The following is a 6136-nucleotide window of genomic DNA, read 5'->3' as shown; positions in this document are numbered from 1 at the left end:
TTTCTGCCTTTTATTTTCCGCTTTTCCACGGGTTTTTGGCTATGTAATCCCCCACCCAAAGCCTTGTAATAGCGTAGAAACTTTTAATTCTTGCTTTCATTATATTGCGTGGTTAGTAACTCTAGGGAGTGATAAGACTGCTAATTAACATAGATCATTAATTACAAGATAAATATCTGAATTGAAGCACATGATTGTGACACACACACACACACCTTTATGGTAACCTTTCTTATGCTGCCTTTCGATTTAAAAATAGTCAAGTCCCTCGAATACGAGGATACCTTAGTAATGTTTCCCTCAGTTCATTATCATCATCAAAGATCATAAGTCCCTTTCGAGTTGTCTACGATTAATATGATCTTATCCCTCGATGTTGCCTTAGTAAAATGATGATCGTCCCTCTCGAATGATAAGGTATGCTCCCTGGTTGCCTAAAATGACTAATATATCCTTCCTTAAGACTTCCTACCTTCTTTATGGTATGGATAGTCTTATGGAGAACGATAATCCTCGATGACCCTTTTTCAAATCCAATGAAAGAACTACCTACCCTCTTTATGGTATGGATAGCCCTTTCAAACAAAAGTCTTAAAGAACAGAAAAATTAAACTTAGGGTAAGTTCTCTTAAATGCTTGCTCTATTAAAACTCAAATCAAAAATACTTTTTCCACTCCTTTTTAACTTACTTTCAAAAAGGCTACGCTTATTTTACAAGCTAAAGTCCTTATTCAAATCCTTTTCCTATTCACACACTACACTTCAAACATTTTGAAAATAAAAGTGAGCTAAGAAATTAAGGGCCCATGGATACAAAGGGTGCTTACACCTTCCCTTTGTATAACCTACCCCCCGAACTCAAAATCTTTCAAAAGGCCTTTCCTGTTCTTTTTGCCTTTCCTAATTGGATAAAATAAAAGTCGGTGGCGACTCTTGCTATCTGCAACATTTCAAAATAGTCAGTTCTCCCACCGTGTTACATCGTGAAATATGATGTTTTACCCCACCGCAGTCAGAGGGCATGGGAGGTTAGACTTATAATCTTTAATTTTAAGAGCTTCAAGTTGAGAGATGACTTATTAAGCGTCCCTGAATTTGATTCGTTCGGTAGCATGCTTTGACTAAGGAAAGTTTATCTATGGGGGTGCTAGCTCGTCATGGACCGAGAATGACTAGGGGTTTTTCTATTCCCTCTCGGAATAATATTACTCATATTTCTCAAGTATTTATGAATAAACCTATCAAGGAGAGTTGGAAGAGTTGGCATATCACACCGATCATGCATCTCATTTATTGACTTTCAGAGTTGTAAAGTAGGGAAAATATACTTCTATGATCGTCTTCGACAAGAGAGAGACGCTCAATGAGCGAGTTAACACCCTCACTGTTGAGCAAAAGAGAAATCTAGGGAGCTTTTGAATCATTTCTGGCAATAAAGGTCATCGTCGAGCACTTTGAAAATCTCAGCACTTTGGTTGAGAAGGTGAAATTTCTTGCCTCAAGAAATAACAGAGAAGAACGGGAATTTGACTTCTCCTCAAACATCTTTATCAACGGTGGATTCCGCTCTAGACGAATTAAAATGGCCTTTGGATCCTGTCCAAAAAAAGGTAGAAGAGCTTGAAAATTCTTTGAAGGAATATCATGAAGGTCTAGAAAAGGATGAGGACGACCTCTGTGAGACGCGCCTCGATAATCTTGCATTGTCTAAGGAGTTAGCCAAATAAATAAAAGAAATCAATTGTCTATGATTATTTTCAAAGTTCCTTGAAACATGTGGAACACTTTTATGTTGTTGGGCGAATTTCCCGACAACAAGTTCATCTTTATAAAGCTATTGAAAATAGGGAGGTGGTTTTCTTGGTGGACTAAACTTTTTTACCCGTATAATTGTATGTTACATATGTAAATCCATTGGTTAAGTAATCTTTGATTGTTTATGCCCTACAACATATATTTTATTTTGTTACTTACTCATATTTTCACCTATTTTTGCTCTATTACTTTTGGTTCCGAGTTCATCTATCTAGGATGTAGAATTTTATTTGAGGTCATGCTTGAAATTTATCGAACGTCTCTGAGGACCTTGCCCAACCATAGGTCGATACACCTTCCCTGAACTAGGTGAAAAACAGGATCAAACTCGACATATAGTAGCCTCACCGATGCCTTTGTAGTGACAGATGAGGTCAGAATGTGATCTTAAGGTGTATTCCAACAACATCAAAAAATTATACAAGAAAGGAAGGGGACAAATTCTTAAGCCCCACATTTAACTTTAATACATGTCTAGTTTCATTCCAAATGTCCTCTATTTTTGTAGCTCTTTATGCCTAAAGTAATTAATCTAGTGAATATTCCCATCCTCCTATTTTCAATCACATCTATCATGAGTTCCACTTGTTGAATTCCTCATAATAATAAACTTTTACCTTTTCCTAAGATGATAATCCAACGGATTAGATTTATGGAAATATAATGCATGATAATTTAAAGTACTAATCACACATCAAATAACACAAAAGATTACTTTATATTAACTTCTCATTGCTCAACATAAAAGAGTTTAGCTGATGATGAGCTTAGCACACAAATCAATACTGGTTCATAAGCTAAATATTCTTAAACACATAATGAAAAATAAATGAAAACCTAAGAGTATCTTCGTCTTCTTGTAATCTTCAATCAGAGAGAGAGAGAGACGAGTTCTATCACGCTAGATACTGTTTGCTAATACTTGAGATGAAGTGATGAGAAATTCTCCATATTAGTTCAACTTACTTTCACACCAATTTCTACCAAGTGTTTCTCTCTTAATGTCTGAACTTTTTTGCATTTCTACCAAGTAGGCATGGAAATATAACCCGTACCTGCGGGTACCCGCCCGAACCCGTCCAAAGTTGACGGGTGGAAACCCACTTTGAATGGATTTGGGTTTAGGTTTGAGTTTTTTCGATTATAAAATATGAGATTGAATCGAGTAATGTGGACACTAGTATCCACCCCGAACCTGCCCTCGAACATGTCCCGTTTATTTTATTTTGTACATTATTATTTAAATTTGGTAATTTAGAATATTAAGTATGTGGTTAATATTTTGATTTGTATTTATTATTTAAATTTTTTGAAATATATGCATGAAATATTTTGAGATTGTTTTATTTTATTATTTTTAATGTAATTTGGTTTTGGGAAAAAATAAATATTTCAATTAAAAAATTGATTTCACTAAATGAATGGTGGCAGGGCGGGGATACCAAACTCAACCTGAACCCATTTGAGATAGATTTGGATTTTAATTATCCATCCCTATTGGGGGTTGGGGCCGGGAACATGGTTTGTTTGAGAGTTTGTGTTTGGGTTTAGGGAAGGTAAAAACCGCCCCCGACCTGCCCCATTACCATGCCTACTGTAATACGGTGAACTGACTTTTTATCAATCGAAATGTCGCGGTAAGCAAGAGTCGCCACCGACTTTTATTTTATCCAAACAAATTCAGAAAGGAAAAAAGAAACAGAAAAAAAACCTTTTTAAAGAAATCTAAGTTCGGGGGGTAATTTATGCAAAGGGAAGGTGTAAGGCACCCTTTGCATCCATGGTTTTCCATGGGCTCTTAATTGCTTTGCTTGCTCGTTTGTTTTTTTTTTAAAAAAAGGTAGATGAAAGAAAAAAGTGGACTTTAGCTCGTAAATGAGCGTAGCCAGTTTTCGAAGAATTGTGAGAAAGAATATTAAAGATGAGCATTGCAAGGCAATTAGGGGCAATTACCTTAAACTCAGATGATAGGTCAGGTCTCTTTTTTAGCCTTTCAGGATGAAAGGGTCTATCCTTGCCATAAGAGGGCAGGAAGCCTTTCGTTTGGAGGTTGAAGGGTCGTCGAAGCATCCTTTGCCATGAGACTATCCCATGCCACAGAAGGGCAGGTAGTCTAAGGCAAGAATCAAAATAAGCCATTTTTGTTAGGCAACCAGAAGATGCCTCAGCCTTTTTTCGTAGGCAACTTCCGAGGGTCGAGGTCATTTGTGTATCGAAGGCAGCATCATTTAGGGTCGTGACCTTTTTATCGAGGCAACATGGCTGAGGTATCCTCGTATTCGAGGGACTTGGCTTATTCTGCAAAAAAACACAAGGCAACAGGCAACAAGGCAACAAGCAACAAGGCAACAGGCAACAGAGAGGTTACCCAAAAGCGTGCGTGTGTGCACCAATCACGTGATTATATTCAATTATATTATCTTGTAAATTAGCGATTCTAAATTCAATTCATGGTTGCCACTCCCTATTTTACTAACCACGCAGATAATATAAGGCAAGAAACAGTAATATGGGGGGAGGGAAATTGTAACCAGCGGATCCCTTAATAGGGTTTGACACAAGTAATAATTAAACACAAAAATAAAAGGTTAGGGTTTAGGGTTACCAAACTCGTGGCTTTGGCAATTTGACAAACCCTGGAAAAGGCAAACAAAATAGGGTGAGTGTATGGCTAATTCAAAGGCGAACGGGATTGACCCTAAAATAAAGAATAAATAAATATATATATAAAATAATTAAATAGGTAAGGGTACTTAGCTCGGATTTGATCTGATATGGTTGATAGGACGCTTTAAGGTTAACCCTGAAAAGAGACAAGGCAGAAGAAGATGAAAGCGACACAAACCCTAATTTAAAAGATAAATCAAATATAATTTAAATTAAACTAAATAAAATTACTTAACTTCGGGTTTTATGAAGACGCGTGATCGGGAGAAATCATGTTGCTAACCCTGAAAAAAGCACAGAAAAGAAAACATTCAGTGTAGGGCATGATCTTCGTGAACCCTGATTAGGGTACGGAATTAAATAAGAGAAAATAGATGATTTAATTAATTATTGGTCTCGCGACCTAATTAATTAAATCAGAAAATTAAAACGAATACGAAAATATTTTTTGGAATTTTTTCGGAGTTTAAATAAAACAATCATGATTTTCTAAAGATTTAAAGGTAAATTAAAATAAATAAATAAAGTCATTTAAATAAATATAAAAAGGAAACAAGTATATATGAATTTATTAATTAAAAAATAAATAAATAGATTAAATAATAAAATAAACATGTAAAAAATATTATATAATTTTTATATAGTTTTTATATATTAAGAATAACTTTTATAAAAAAAACAAAGTGTAAATATATAAAAATAAAAACAAAAGGCTGTATAATTAAAAATAAAAAAAATTTGCAAAATACTTAGCTTGTGATTCAGTGTGGCGCGGGCGTAAGGCATACGGTGGATCTGCACGTCTTTACACATTGGATGAGGCTGGTAAATGATCTGGTGGCCAGGAGAGTGAGGGAGCATGGCCATAGCGTACATCTTAATGCACCGGAACATTCTGGATTTGAAACATGAAGCGCGCGCAGCCCCAGCCAGCGAGAAGGAGACACGTACGTCATCTCCTACCTCCGTCCGTCGCCTTAGGTCTGAAAAAGAGCTTTACCTACGGACGGTGTCCGTCACTACAAACCTGCGTTTACGAATCCAAGCAAATGCCAACAAAAACTTTTCGCGATGCCATGGGAGTGTTCGTCCAGATCTCACGAAGACAACCATGGCCTCAATTTGGCTCAAGTGTACCTGTAACAAAAATCCCTAAAACGAAACCCTAGTTCTCTTTCATGGCATAATTTGCTATAGGTGCGCAAACAAACAATTAACCATCCAGAATTCATCTAAATACCTTAACAAACACAAATATGCAGTTAAAATTGATTAAAGATGCGTGTATGTATGGATACGATGGAGTTTAAGGTTTGACAAACCGTGGGGTTTTTGGCGATGATCTGCAACGCTTCAAGACTCGAAACCAATCTGGGAAGCTTCCTTGATACCTTAGGGATGTGAATTGATCAAAAGGAATCCTTGAATTCGCCTGCAACTGGAAAACGTGATTGAGAATTTTTGTGACTTTTTGAACTCGGGTTAGGTCTTTTGGAGGCAGAAAACTGTCATCCTTGCACTATGGACTTGTTGTATATTTATAGAGGAGTGATTAGGGTTAATAAAACGTGAGCAAATCTCCTTGAATCAATAATTGGCAATCTCAAAATTTGATTCATGGAAGTTTCTATATTAGGTCCAATTTCAATCTTT

The sequence above is a fragment of the Vicia villosa genome, linkage group LG3, assembly GCF_029867415.1.
Source record: "Vicia villosa cultivar HV-30 ecotype Madison, WI linkage group LG3, Vvil1.0, whole genome shotgun sequence".
Lineage (NCBI taxonomy): Eukaryota > Viridiplantae > Streptophyta > Magnoliopsida > Fabales > Fabaceae > Vicia > Vicia villosa.
The sequence above is the reverse complement of the archived record's forward strand: the minus strand, read 5'-3'. Positions refer to the sequence as shown.